Below are 16,012 nucleotides of genomic sequence, written 5' to 3'. Positions count from 1 at the left end.
AAGTCAGAAGGATGAAGCACCCCAGGAGAACACTGGCCACTGAATCAAGCAAGGCCCAAACGGGCTCTCAGATACTGAAGTAGGAAGAATGGCAGCCACGGGGGTTTGTATAGAGGAGTTTTAATCCAGCAACATGGCTGCTCTGACACGGGATCACATCCAAAGACCTAGGTCTTTGTGATCTTCCTGGAGTGCAGAAACACCCTTAGTACGCACCTTTAACCCCTCTGGCTGGAATTCAGTACAGACTTTTAATCCCAAACAATGCTGTCTAATTGAGGAACAGAAAAAGGGACAAATCGGAGAAAGATTTGACAAAATGAGTCAGAGATAGAATATGCCTAACTCTTAGGAGAACAGACAGGAAAGACACGATATTTAAGGTCAGTAAAGAGTGAGAAGAATTTGTGGAGACAGTACAGTGGAGTGGAGTTCAGGCATACAACTGAATTCAGTGAAGTTGAGTTGAGTTTGTGAAGGTACGTGGAGTTCAGAGGCAGCTTTTCTAAGCAGAGAATTTCAGTCAGAGGCCAAAAGAAGCCAGTTTGAATCAGTCAGCTTGGAGAGGAGTTTAAGCCAGAACAGCTGAGATGAATCAGCCAGCCAGAGAGACCTAGAAAGGGTGAGCCTATTCAGCAGTAAGTTTCAGAGGCTGAAAACATTATCAGCCTAGGTTACTAGGTGGAAGCTGGAAACTGAAGCTTTCAAGGTCCAGGTTTACAGAAGATTAGATTGTATGGAGGCTATAAGCTTCCAGGCCTAGGCCTAGGCATGGATGGGTAGATAGATAGATAGATAGATAGATAGATAGATAGATAGATAGATAGATAGATAGATAGATAGATAGATAGATGATGGAGGGATGAATAGAACAGAGATAGAAATGCTCTGGGCTCAGCCCAAACCGTGTTGTAAAGCTTGGGTACGGCTCCCATCTCATCCCCTCATCTGAGGAAATAAAAGCATTTACAGGTCTGCACCAGTTCCTCTGCATGTATTTTGGCTGCTAGCTTAGTGTCTTTGTGGGACTACTAACTGGGAGCTGGTGTGTCTTTGACTCCTATGCCTGCTCTTGGAGCTCTCTTCTTCCTGTTAGGTCGCCTTGCCCAGCCTCGGTGTGACAGCCTTTGCCTTGTCTTGTACTGTGTTGTGTCATGTTTGGCTGTTGTCTTTTGAAGGCCTGACCTTTTCTGAAGGGAGACAGAGGGGGAGTAGATCTGGGGAATAGGATAAGGAAAGGAAAGCTGTGGAGAGTGGAAGGAGGGGAAACTGTGGTCAGGATATATTGTATGAAAAAAGAATCTATTTTCAAGTAAAAGAAGAGGAAAAGGAGAAAGAAAGCAACATATGTATCTTCTGTATACAAATCTCAGCCAGGATGAAATAGATAGAACAGAAGCCATGAGGCAGAGACTGACTAAAACTCAAAACTTTTAAAGTATGCCCTCTGTCAAAACCTAAACATAAAACAGACATGCTCAAAAGCAATGCAATGACACTTTTATTTCCACAATTTCATAAAGCAGAAAAAAGGAATTTTTTTACTATGTTATTTCAACACCACATAATAAATTAAATTTTCATGATTCTGATGGTTACTTCAGATAATACAAAAACACAAAGGGGAAAAAAACACGTGCTCTTCTATTCTACAGTCCTTTCACTAGAAATTATTGTCAGGGACCCAGAGCTGCCATTATAAAGGACTTTCTTGCCCTCTACATACTGTCATCAAAGCCTAGCTCTTACTTCTGACTCCTGACTATTATGATATATTATATTCAGTAAAATCATGTGTTCCCAGGAGACTTGAAAACAGTATTGGTTTATTTAAAAAAAAAAAAGCCATGTGCTTCACAAAAGAAAATTCTCTCTCAAAAATGATTCTACAGAGGGAGAGAGGGTGGGGTTGGGAGGGAATAAGGGAGCGGGATACAGCTGGGATACAGAGTTAATAAAATGTAACTAATAATAAACAATAGTAAAAAATGATTCTACAGTACAACACAGTTTAGGAAAAAGGGTAACTAACAGGAATGTATGTAGCAATGCAAGTGAGCTTTTCACAGCTGTGCACCTGTTGACTCTCAGAATTTCTCAATTCTGCTCTTCTGCTAGTGCATACATACTAGGTGCATCGTTTCTTTTTGTTTTGTTTTTGTTTTCTTTTTTAATTTTTATTTTATTTTTATTAATTACAGTTTATTCACTTTGTATCCCCGCTGTAACCCCCTCCCTCATCTCCTCTCAATCCTACCCTCCCCCTTCTTCTTCTCCTATGTCCCTCCCCCAGTCCAATGATAGGGAAGGTCCTCCCCCTCTGACCATCCTCTATCAGGTCTCATCAGGACTGGCTTCTTTGTCTCCCTCTGTGGACTGGTAAGGCTGCTCCCCCCTCAAGGGGAGGTGATCAAAGAGCCAGCCCATGAGTTCATGTCAGAGACAGTCCCTGTTCCTATTATTGAGGAACCCTCTTGGACACTGAGCTGCCATGGGCTACTTCTGTGCAGGAGTTCTAAGTTATTTCCATGCATGGTCCTTGATTGGAGTCTCAGTCTCAGAAAAGACCCCTGGACTCAGATTTTTTTTGTTCTGTTGCTCTCTTTGTGGAGCTCCTGTTCCCTCCAGGTCTTTCATCTCCCCCTTCTTTCATAAGATTCCCTGCACTCTGTCCAAAGTTTGGCTATGAATCTCAGCATATGTTTTGATACCCTGCTGGGTAGAGTCTTTCAGAGGCCCTCTATGGTAGGCTTCTGTCCTGTTCCCTGTTTTCTCCCTCTTCTGATGTCCATTCCATTTGCCTTTCTGAATGAAGATTGTTCATCTTACCCAGGGTCCTCCTTTTTTTTTTTGGGGGGGGGGGGGGGGTTGAATCTGTAATTTTATTTTATTTTATTTTTTGAATTTTTATTTATTTTTATTATTAGTTACATTTTATTAACTCTGTATCCCAGTTGTATCCCTCTCCCTCATTCCCTTCCAATCCTACCCTCCCTCCCTCATCTCCTTCCTGCCCCTTTCCAAGTCCACTGATTGGGGAGGAGGGTCCTCCTTCTTGATTAGCTTCCTTAGGTGTACAGATTTCAGTATAATTAGCAGCTCCATTCTACAGATGAATTCTTAGCCATCTTTCTCCAAAAACTTCACAGGTTTGGGGGCTTCATGTCCCAAAGGTTCACAGATTTGGGGGCTACATGCTACAGAGAATATATTTTAGCATGTAAAATTATTTCAAAGCCAGGAAAACAAGGCTTTCCTTTCGGTCAATAAGACCAATTAGGTTGTAAGCACTGTCTGGAATCTCTGCAAGCAAGAAAAATGTTTTGTTATTTCTCTGTGAAAGCGTTCCAAACTCGGTTGCGGTGGTTCAGTATCTATTACATATTTCCACGAGTTAAGAAAAATAGAGGCTCTGTGAGCACTAATGAGACCTCAGGAGAATGTTCTAAAATGCCTCTAATCCTTCCTCCTGTTTTATCATTGCTCATATGCACTTCTTTCGCCATCATTAAGCCTCAAAGCTTTTTATAATAATTATTTCCATTGTCGGTGGATTCTGAGTGCATTATGGTAAAAGATTAATTTGTTTTGTTTGCTTGCTTGCTTGCCTGCCTTGTGAATTTATCTTAAACTTTTCAGATATTTTTGAGGGGGGAGGGGTTATACTGAATTGTTGACCTATCCCTTTCAAGCCTACTTTTTGATTGACTTACTATAATAAATCAATGAAAAGAACTTAGTATGTGTTCAATGCTATTTTGTTTAATGATTGGTTTAGTTCTGAAACTGGAACTGAAAATTAAAACTTCATGATTTTTTTTTCAATGCTGGGAATTGAACCCAGACCTCCTGCATTCTAGGCAAGTGCTTTACCACTAAGCCACATCATCTTATCATGACATATTTGAACAAACTCATTAATAAATACCTCTGGGCTCTATAAAGCACCAAGATTCAGGGTCCTGGACTACACTTCTAAACTCATTCCTAATCCACCATTTCCCAAGTACCCTATGTTCTTAAAGCCAGGCAAAACTATAGGTTAACCAAGACCAGAGAGTGGGACACAAGGTACCTGGAAGAGAAGCCAGCCTCATACCACTCTCGGAAAGATGACCTCACGCTCAGCATTGCCTTGCTGCAGCTTCAGCCTTCCTCCCTATTTCTTTTCTTCTCTCAGAAACTCACAGGTCATCTTCCTTGCCCTGAATCTCAAATTTAGTGAGCCTAAACCATTTTCTCGTAAGACTATCCTATTCCCAAACCTGAAAGGTAATGTACTTCCTATGCTCAACATATGAGGTCAGAGGTTAGGTGAGGTTCTTCTCAGCAGATGCTGCTGTTTGCACCCAGGATGCTATCATTTCCCGTTACTGCAGCTACTAAATTAAGAACATGCTCAAAACAAGTTCATCTCACTGTTACCAAAACTGAGGCTGGAAAGCAATTGCCACTTCCTGTAATGATCGCATTGTCGGCAGCACACGTTTTATTTTGTGGCCTTGTGTGGGTTTACTCTCTTTTTCATTTAAACACAAATCACTGTGTCTCCATGGCAGACACATTTCCTCCACTTCAGGCGGTAACAGAGAAAGCCCCGTTTGGAAGGCAGTTTTGGAAGATGTCCTTCCTTAATAAAATGTCTTCTTCATTTGTATAGGATTAATAGAGCCACCCTTGGAAGTACACTCAACTGTCTCCCTCACCTTGAGGTGCTGGAGTTTTACAGTAGTGGAAGTGCAGACAGGTGTTTTGAGAGCATAACTGATTATTCTTCTGTAAGCTGTATCAAAGTTCAATGATTTTTAGCTAAAATCATTCTATAAAAAGTTACATACTGTGATTTCACCCTTATCTCCTCCCAGATGAGCTGACTGGTTCATAAACAGCAAGGTTTCTATTTTAATCCCCCAACTCTATTCTGAGATAGGAGCTCTATCAAAGTGGAAAGGCTTTCCTGTCAATAAGTCCATCCAAAAGGATTCATTTATTTATTTCTGTTTTCGTGCTTTCCTGTTAAGAAGAGATCATTGCACTTAATCCTACCACAACCTCGTGAGAGTTCTCTTATTTTTATACTAAAAGATCTTACAACTAATGCTTCATCAAATCAGAATACCAAACATTTGTAATAAGATCCCCATCTCCAGAGAAAAGCTCCTAAGATGTTAAGAACCAGACCCTGAAGCAAAGCAGTCTGGCAAAGGGTATGTAAAGCCCAGGAAGGGCCTATATTTCAGCTACACTCAGCTTTTAGTTCTAGTTCATTTTAAATGGAATGGTTTCAATTCATTGTTTTGGATGGAGCAACATAAAATTATGAAAAGACTTCAGACCATGTTTTTTTTTCCTTAACACTTTAATATTTTATAATTAAAAAAAATACTACTGAGTAACATTTCTTTGAGCAATACTGTATGAAGCAAAACATTTATCTTAACATAACTTCAGTGGGGACCAATAACTACCCAAGTCACAGTTGCATTGTAGCAGGGGTTCCTTAAAGTCAAGGATCTGACTGCAGGACCAACCACTAACTTAACTGGGCTCTATTCCTCAGACCTGCTCTTCCTTTCAGTCCTTTGTCCTTCCTGGATTAGTTCAAGTTCAAGAAGGGTCAGATCCAGGTGATAATTATCTCAAGCCAGAACCACAGCTGTTTCCCCAGGCCCAGCAGGACCCTCAAAAAACACATCTGAGAGACTGACCAATCAAACTCCACCTTGGCTAGCACTGTATGCTATGTGTCACTCTTCCCCATCCTACTTCTTCACCTGTGTACTTCTACAGTTATTGTTGGGACCCAAAACGGGTTTAGAATGCTTGTTCCTCTCTTATCCCTGCGATGACCATACTAAAATCAACTTCTTTCCTACTGTGTTAGTAGAAGACTCTGGGATTCCCTCTTTGTACTATTAGTCTTTCTTTGAAGATCTTAGAAATGGACTGGGCAGGAAGCTCAAAGACATTTTTACCAGAGTGGGAGAAAAAGAACAAGACGGGTAAGCCATAAATCTGCAAATCTCAACAGCTGCTGCAAGTAGAAGGATAAAATAGAGTTAGAATAGAAGGTAGAATAGAGTAGAAAGGTAGAATAGAAAGAGTTAGGGTGAAGAAAACCAACATGTTAGTCAGAAAGATGAGCAAGCAGCTACATGCTGGCAGATGTGAGTACTTCAAAGAGGCATGAGAAAGCCCAGAGCATCTGGGAAAACACATTTCCTCCCCTGTGTACTTATCCTAAACATATCTTCCAGTGGACCAGCATCCCTGGGGAGCACTCCCAGCCAAGTGACAAGTAAATCCACCTGGATTCATTCTTTTTAAAGAAGGTTTATTTTTATTCTTATGTGTATAACTGCTTGTTCTACATATATGCGAGTGCATACCACTCATGTAATGCCTGTACAGGTCAGAAGAGCGTGTCAGATGCACTGGAACTGGAGTTAGAGACAGTTGCTTGTCACCATGTGGGTGACAGGAATCAAACCCGGGCCCTCTGCAGGAGCAGCAAGTGCTCTTACCTGCTGGGCCCTGGCTTCAGCCCCGGATTGACTTGTGGGCAGGGAGACGGTAGTGTGCAACCTTCTAGTCTTTGGATCAGACCAGAATGCCATGTCTCTACCAGGACCAGAGCTAGGAGGAGGTAGCTCTCTCTTAATGGGCCTCAACAAAGCCCTCAAATCCCCCACCTCCCAATATGGAACTTCTTAATTGTAAGGAAGGGCAAAATTGATGTATCCCTTCCTTGTGTTACCAGGGAAACAGGGTCCCCAGCCAGCCTTGAGGAAAGGGGTCCATACTCAATAGCATCTCTCCTGCTATAAACAAGGGCACCCCACATTTGAAGAATTTATCCTCACTTTTACATCACTAACTCTTGGCCTAACCATCACTGACTCTTTCAGTAGACCTTGTTCAGTCGTCATCATTATGACGTTTTGTCTCCTTACTATAGAGATGAAACAAGGCCATAGGAGCATTGTCCTGCGTGTACAGTGCACTCTCCATAACCTTAAAACATTGCAAAATGAGCCCTAAAGCACAGCCTTGAAAGTACAGACAGGCCCGCGCGGGGGCGGGGCCATGGCGCCACAGAGGTTCGCAGGGTCCTCTGCTTCCATGTCCTAGGCTTGCATAGTGCGGCCCACGAGCATGTCCCAGGCTTCATCGCAGAGGAGCCTCGCGATGCGCGCTGGTCTGGGGTCGCTAACCCCAGCTGCGACCTTGTCGTGTTAGTCCAAGTGAAAATTCTGATTATGTCTGCAATCCTTCAAGATGTGAAAGGATTATTTTGGAAGAACTTGCCCAACTTAGCCGCCTGGGACATTTCAATTACCCACCTTATAAGAAAGTTTGCAAGACGTCGGGTAGTGCTGATTTTCAAAAGAAACCAAGAGATACGGTGTCTTTTTCATCTGCTCTGTGGATGAAGAGATTAAAAACCTTCGAGAGAAGCTTAATCAACTTAGGCAACAGAATGTTTATTTGGTCACGCAGAACCATTCTTTAATGACTAAGATAGAGTCTATCCACTTTGAGTTGACACAATATAAAGCAAAAGTATGTCTCTTGATTTGCTAAGAGAGTATTTGTAATATGTATATTTGTGTGTGTGTGTGTGTGTGTGTGTGTGTGTGTGTGTGTGTGTGTGTGTGTGTATGGATGTATATTTGATTTTTTTTTTTTTTTTGGACAGGGTTTCTCTGTGTTCCTTGGCTGTCCTGGACTTGCTTTGTAGACCAGGCTGGCCTCAAATTCACAGAGATCCACAGAGATTTGCCTCCCTGAGTGCTGGGATTATAGGCATGTGCCACCGCGCTGTCTTCAATTATTTGTACTATTTGATGATTAATAACCAGAACATATGTATGTTGCCTATCTAATAGGTAAAAATTTCTGTATGCTACTTGAATATTGACAGGGACTAAAATCACTATCATTTCTGAAGATAATTTAAGAGAACTTTTAATAATTGTTGCATTAAGATAAATCAGCTTCTTAAAATCTTATTGTTGGAAACTTAAAAAACAGAAAAAGGATGAGATTGGAGAGATGATCTACTGATTAAAGAGCACTTACTTATTCATTTTCCCTTTCCACCCACATGGCGGTTCACAACTATCTGTATCTATAGTTCTGAGGATCTGGTGCTTACCAGGCATGCACGTGGTGGACAGATGTACAAACAGGCAAAACACCCACACGTAAAATAAAAATATATCTTCAAAAAAGAAAAACCATCCTGAATTTTCTATTACTTAGAAACCCCCTTATTGTCTGTCTTAAATAGTATCCATACTATTTTGAATAGTTTGTTATTCTTTTTAATAAAAAATTGTTATTTTGTGTGTTTGTAAAAAAGAAAGAAAGTATAGACAGTTCTGGGAAGCTTGCATCTCCATTTTTTTTTTTTTTTTTGTTTTTTCCTAAAAAAAAAAAAAAAAAACTTAAGTAACAACTTCATTTTTTTTATTTGTAGACTTTTTGCCACACTCAAAACAGAATTTGAGCAGAAACCAGCTCAAAGATATTTTGTGGATCTGTGCTTTTCCTCCAAGAAAGCAAGTATTTATTATAGAAATGATTTTGTGCTCACTCTTAAGTTAACAGACAAAGAAACTGTACAGGTTTTCTGCTATTGCTGGTGGGAAATGGCTTCTACACAGACACTTCTTGTTAGGCAACGACTTTTCTGACAACATAGCTACAGAAATTCCCCCAAGAAGTGCATCCTGTGGGTATTGCTTCCCTTTCTAAGTTTCCCTTTCATTCATAAGCTCAGAACTTGACATCAGTCTCTGTTTTTACTAGTTTTATGACTTCCCAGAATCTTAATTTCTTTTTAATTATTTATTTTATCTTTGAGATTATAATACAATGACACTATTTTCTCCTTTCCTTTCCCTTCCTCTAAGTCCCCGCACATGCCTATGTCTCCTTGCTCTTTTTCAAGTTCATGGCCTCTTTTTTCATTCTCGTTACATACATATATGAACAATAATCAAAGTTGTTTTGATTTGAGTTTTCCCAGTTGTCAGAGATAATGAACATTTTTTTGCAGTATTTCTTGGTCATTTTATTTCTTCTTTTGAGGCCCATTTTTTGAATAGATAATTTGTTTTTTTTGTTTGTTTGTTTGTTTTGGATTATTACAATTTATTCACTTTGCATTCCAGCTGTAGTCCCCTCTCTTGTTCCCTCCCATTCCCACCTTCCCTCCTTCCCATGCCCCTCCCCCAGCCCACTGATAGAGGAGGTTCCCCTTTCCTTCCATCTGACCGTAGCCTATCAGGTCTCATGAGAACTGGCTGCATTGTCTTCCTCTGTGGCCTGGTATGGATCCATATTTAACACCCTGCACAAAATTAAAGTCCAAGTGGATCAAAAACCTCAACATAAAACCAGACCTGTTAGAAGAAAAATTGGGGAAGAGCCTTGAACTTATTGGCACAGGATAGAACTTCCTGAACAGAACACCAACAGCACAGGCGCTAAGATCAACAATCAATAGATGGGACCTCATGAAACTGAAAAGCTTCTGTAAAGCAAAGAACACTGTCGTCAAAACAAAATGACAGGCTACAGATTGGGAAAGGATCTTCACCAACCCTACATCTGACAGAGGGCTAATATCTGGAATCTATAAAGAATTCAAGAAGTTAAACAGCAACTAATCAAGTGATCCAATTTAAAAATGGGGTACAGAGCTAATTTCTTAACTAAAAACAAGCTAATGAGCATCTAGCTCGAGAGATGGTTCAGCAGTTAAAAACACTGACTGCTCTTCCAAAGAACCTGAGTTTGATTCCCAGCGTTCATGCATCAACTAAAAATATCTTTAACTCTGGTTCCAGAGGACCACATGTCCTCTTCTGGCCTCTGTGGGGAACTGCATGCATCTGGTATACAGAAAAACACACAGACAAAACACCCACACATAAAATAAAAATAAACGTCTTTTTGAAAAAAAAAAAAAGCTATTGAACAGACCATACAAGCCATAAATATTTCTGAGGATTGACTAATGGGACTATGGGACTCTATCCTCTGAAACACTGTACCATGAAGTACACATAGCTGTGATGAAACACTCTTGAGGACTATGAGCAAACTGTTTCAGCCCTATCCAGGGAGCTAATAACTCTAGAGAAGGCTATGTCTTCCTTGGCCAACTTTGTATGCTTAGGACAGGTGTCTATGCAGGTATAGATCCTCACATGTATGACTGTATCAGTCAGCTCAAACTTCCAAACAAAGTGTCAGAGACTGAATGACTTAAACAACAGACATTTGTTTTGTTTGTTTGTTTGTTTGTTTGTTTGTTTGTTTTTACAGTTCTACAGTTGGAGATCCATGTGCAAGCTTGTTTCTTCTGCAGTCTTTCTTTCTGGGTTGCAGACAGCTATCATCTTGCTGTATTATGTATGCTCCAGTTGGGAGAGAATGGAAGAGAGGAAGGAAGAGGAGGAGGAGCAAGAGGAAGGCTTACAGACAGGGAACTCTTAAGAGGAAAGTCTCTTCCTGTGATGTTCCATCAAGATTTTTGACCAAGATTTGGCTTATCACATTCAATCAATATCATCCTAAATTTAATTTTTGTTGTTTAAAATCTAGTTGAGATAAAATACACATCCACAAGAATATAGAGCCACAAAAAAAGCCTTGTTGGATAAAAAAGCATCCTTTGATAGCTTCTTTAGGACTAAAAATTAAAAATAAAGCAACCTTTGGAAAATTTAAGGGCTCAATATGCTAAGAACACTGTATGAGTTTATAGGAAAGTGTATGGATAAAAAAAAAAAGAGAGAGTGTTTCTTGTATGAAAAAAATTCTGGTCAGACTGTACAGAAAGGGATTCCTATTATCCACAAACTCCCTGGCCACCATCTGGTCTGTTTATTAAAAGAAGAGTCCAAACAGGACAGCCTGCTGGGTGCTGCAGAAGTTGGAGCCCTTCAGGCTTCAGGTGGTTTGCAGGTGGTGAGCAGTGACAATTCATGTTCCGGACACTGAGGTCAAAGGAGGCCATGTTCAGTCGATATTCTCTGAAGGGTGCCGGCAGCTCTGGGGTCAGACACAGTGCCCTCGGAACCTTGTGGTTTTCTTACAAAAAATCAAAACTTGCAAGAAGTCAGTGAAAGTACAACCATGACTGCGATAGGCAGGTCACCATGACATTGATCTGAGGAACCTACAGCGCCCTTAGCTTTGCTTCTTTTATGCTGCTATTGAGGGAACTTCTGGCTTCTCGCTAGTAGAAAGAATACATATATATATATTGTGAGTTGTGTGGTAGAGATGAAATCTTGTATTGCATGTTGAGTCTGAATTCAGTATTTCTCAGTGGTCCTTTATGTGAAGGTCAATAAATGTCTCTGCATTTTTTTTCTTTTTCATACTTCGCTGAGTTGGGTGAGATGGAATAAGGTTAGTTCTGCAAAGGCATTGTGTAGGCAACATAAGGAGAGGTAACTGTCGCAGTCAACCATCTAGCCAAGCACAGCTCCAGACTCCCAGTGCACAAAGGTCAGGCCAAGGATGGGGGCTCTGGATCTTCGTGCAGTGCTAATTTTACTGTAGAGGAGCAGGCTGCATTTCATGCCACGCCAGACCTGGGCCTAATTTTTTTTTTTCCCTTTTCCCAAAACACAGCCATCTCTCCCTAAGATGTGTTGCTTTGACTTGAAGGAGAGGTGGCAGGAGGCACAGTTACTTCCTTCCCTGCCTTCTTCAATGCATCTTTTCTTTTGTTGTACTAAGTAGGCACAATGTTCCCTCAGTATTTTTCCCACAGCCTAAATGAAGACCTCTGTGTGGCTGGTAAGTCTGTCTGTCTCTAAGTATATGCCCACTGATGGAAGTTCTCAGCCATCATCTTGCCATCTTGCTCCACCTCTGGTATTTTCTTAGACAGGAGGCAGGGGAATTCATGTCTAATCCTCTTCATGAGCTTCTGAGGACCCTACCCATATATTTTCTAATCGTTCAGTCATAAGATACTTGGGGGCTGGGAGGCTATGTTTGGATGACTTTTTTCTAAATGAGGAATATGGAATACTCAAGAAAAAATGTGCAGCCTCTCTCTGTATCATATATGTGAGGTGAGGTGCTAACCCCTGGTTCTTTAAAAATATTTAGTAAATTGACCATTTTAAAAATAAGCTTAAGAGACTGGGTGTATATGCAAATTTTCAGAGTTTATTTCTACTCAATGACAGTTATAAAATCATAACCATCTCAAATGTAAAAGTGTTTACTATTGTTTTTAAAAGGGTAAAAGGAATGGTTAGTATGAGACTCACACTGCATTCCTAGCACTCAACAAGCAAAAAGAAAAGAATAATGAATTTCAGGTAGGCCTGGGCTATTCTGTCTCAAATAAGAAAATAAATGTAAATTATTAGTTAACCAGTAAGTAGGTGTAAAGGCATTTTACTCTTCTTTAGAAAAAAAAAGAAAAAGAAATTACTCACAGCCACAGCAGTATAAAGAAGTTGGTTAATCCACTTTTACCAAGGCCAGGACATAGATCTTAACAAGAATAACCACGTCAAGATTATCTAACGATGTTATCATGATAACAGATAAACGTTTCTTCTCAAAATACTATTAAAACTTAGTTAAGCAAAATGAAATTATCTTTCAGACAATAAGCAAAATTTATTAGTAAGAATGTGGAGAAAGGGAAACCCTTTTGGAGGAAATATAAATTGATGCTTTATCTGACAGGGTCTGGTGCCAGAGAATGAAGTGGCCAATTCTAAAGAGCTGAACTCTAAAAAGAAACTACTTCACATTCTTTCAGCCTACAAACCTAGCCAGATAACTGGCACGTAGGACACTGGGAACAACCATCAGGTCACGCATGTCTTTCAAACCAACCCTTGTGACTAACAAAGTAGTACATGTCACTGCTTAACCAAATCCACTTCTTAAGTGTCTGAGATTTGAACAGCGTTCTCTAAGTTTCTCAATGAATTTCTCTGTCAGCTTCTTTAAGTTCCTTTCCAACAACAACAACCACAGAGTAACTCTAACTACCCATTTACTCTCCTCCTCAACCCTCAGGCAGCATAGCAATCGATAACAAGCCTTTTAAGAAATTTTCAGGGTTTGTCTGAATTTTTTTTTTTAGCCCTGCTGGGGATCAAAGCCAGGGCCTTGCATCCACTCAGGAAAACGCTTCACCACTCTTGCTTTTTCCTCAAACCCTTAATGTCTCTGCATATTCATTCTTTCAATTTTATTTCAAGGACTACACGAGAGATAGGAGTATACTCTCTGGGTCTGTCTAGGGAGCACGGCATGAACATGATAGAACAAATTCTGTTCACCTTTGTCACATGTGCTCTGTGCAACTTAGCACACAGTCGCAGGTGTAACTATTCAACCAGGAGCCAGGAATGTTCATGTCTCCTTAAATTTAAAAAATACACAATTGTTTATTTGTACTATTTAGACAGACCTGCTCAATAGAGAATGAGCATTTCTTCACGTTTTTTTTTTTCATTGTGTTATTTTTAAAGCATTGTGATTTAATACTTGTTAAACGGATTCAATGACTTCGTGATTAAAACTACTTTTTTTACTCTTTTCTTCAGCCTAAGCCTAAGCCTTGCCTGTGAAAGACCGCACCCTGGAGCTGAACGAAACCGTCTCATTGAAAGCTGCATTCAGAATATTGAACACTGGGAGATTGAATGCCTCTTTCTCTCTGAAAATATCTGCTGCTGCGGATAGAAAACTCTTCACGTTGCAATGTGAACGACAATCATTCTGTTTGGCAAATTACATAAAGTTCTGTGAATTGCAACCAAGGTCAATGGTTTTTCCAAGAACAATTTTTTGTTAGGACAAAGTCTAATGTAACAGAATTTTAAACAAAAAGAAACCATAAAATCATGTTGCAGAAATTCTCAAGTTTAGAAAACTGTACTTATAAGCTTTTAAAAATTAATTAAATTTGAAAAACCCAGTTCTTTGTTAGAGATAACTCATTGTGTTTCTTTGGGGTTTTAAAGGATTATTTCCTGTTTTTAATAAATTCTATGGAAATCTTCCTAATTCAGTTAGAACTTCATTTTACTTCAATAGACTAAAAAAGTTAATGATGCTGGCAAACTTTGTTCTCACTTAAGTAAATCAAATATGGCACCAAGAAGCTTCTCGGTCTTCCAGAGTTCACACTGAACTTCCCATGCTGTCCTGCTCTGGTAGTGTTCATTCCCATCATAGGCTTATGACACCTTACAAAGCTTCCCCATGGTCCAGGAAGCTCTACATGCCATCATTTGAAGTGGATTTTTTTTCCAACTTCCTTCTGTGATAGACTGCAGTCAATGTATCTTCACAGGGTTTCTTTCTAGCCTTCCTTAGCCAGGACAGTAAGTGCTTTAAGCAAAACAATCTTCTTTCGTGAACGCTATTTTGCAGTGGTCTGTTACTGTGCCATGTAAGCTTCGCAGGTGATCCTTGCTCTTAGCAATCAACACTTACCTGCAAGACATATTTTTCTTCACCGGATTACATGGGGAAGGCATTACTAAAGTCAGTAATTAGAACTCTTACATTAGTCGGTGTGAAATAAACAGCTGTCCACGCAACCAGGCCTGTCTGTCCCAGGCTGTCCGTGTTTCTACATGCCTGCCCTCCTTCAACGCTGCCATGTGATTGTCTGATGGAGAACGGTGATTAGTGTGCCTGGAGAGATGGCTAAGTTTAGAAGAGTGCCTGCTGGGCAAGTGTAAGGATCTATGTTTTTGAATCTTTAGCACCCAAAAAAAAAAAAAAAAAAAAAAAAAACATGTTTGTAACCATGCATATCTGTAATCCCTAAACTATACAGGAGGCAGAGATAGGAGAAGCCATGAGGCTTACTGACTGCCAGACTAGTCAAATCAGGGAGCTCCACGTTCAATAAGAGATCTGGTCTCCAGGGCAGAAGATGGAAAATGAGAAAGCCGAACCCTTGATAGCCTCCACTGGCTTTCACACGTATGTGCACAGATATCCACAACCAAACACACATGTGAATATATATGTGCATGTACATATATAATATGTGTATCAGAGAAAGACTACAATAATTAGCATTAGCTCAATGCAGAACTGTAACGATCCTCGGACAACTAAGACTATAATCTACATTTGAAGGATTCTCAGATAGCATCAGTCATCACTAAGGAATGTTACTGTATTCACACCACAACATACCCACACAAACTTTTAATACCCAGCAAAATAAATAAATAAAACTGAGGTCAATCAGGTGTGTGTGTGTGTGTGTGTGTGCATGCGTGCATTTGATACTATTTTTCCTGCAAAATGTTGGTTGAGGAGTAGTTCTCTAGGCTGTTTGTGCACCCAATTTAAACTTGAGTTCACACAAATACTTATCATCTCTGACCATGCACAGCATCCTCTTTCACAGCTGACTCAACTTTCAGACTTGGCACTCTGCGGTTAATTTTTGCCGGGTCATCAACAGCTTCTCAACATGTGCTCATTGGCTTCTGATCATTATCTCTAAAAATAGACACTCAGTCATTCTTCATTGCATGCCAATGACAAGATTCTTTATTTTCAATATTTCACAAGGCTATTTATTCAGTTAGCTAGCCTTTGTTAACCACCAAGTTTCCTCTGCCTTGACTATTCAATTTATTTTCACATCTGTTTGGGTTTCTGAGACAAGGTCTCATGGAGCCCAGGCTGCCTTGAACTCCTATTATAACTAAACATAGCCTTGAATTCCTGGAACTCCTGCCTCAACCTTTCAAATGCTAGAATTCAAGGTGATTGTTACTACATTCAGCCCTTACCTTAGTCAACTTTTAAAGAAAAAGGAAATATAAAAAGTATCAGCTGGAAATAGCAGAATTTATCATTTCTAATTGAGCTGCTGCTTTATTTCAGTATTGCCTTTGAGAAGCAATGAAAATAACTGAAGATGAATGATTTGTATAACTAAGCAAAGATCTGATGTTATATTCTCATTGTGGGGGGGGGG

General features: G+C 40.0%; 1 non-coding gene across 1 annotated transcript; it reads right to left on the bottom strand.

Annotated features, from left to right (window-relative positions):
* Positions 1–3,819: 3,819 nt before the first annotated feature.
* Trnas-aga (transfer RNA serine (anticodon AGA)) lies at positions 3,820–3,888 on the bottom strand. Its single transcript has one exon. It is a non-coding gene; the product is annotated as a tRNA-Ser (tRNA).
* Positions 3,889–16,012: the final 12,124 nt, after the last annotated feature.

This window comes from Psammomys obesus, unplaced genomic scaffold (assembly GCF_907164565.1).
Source record: "Psammomys obesus unplaced genomic scaffold, mPsaObe1.curated_primary_1811, whole genome shotgun sequence".
Taxonomy (NCBI): domain Eukaryota; kingdom Metazoa; phylum Chordata; class Mammalia; order Rodentia; family Muridae; genus Psammomys; species Psammomys obesus.
This window is presented reverse-complemented; position numbering and strand designations above follow the sequence as displayed.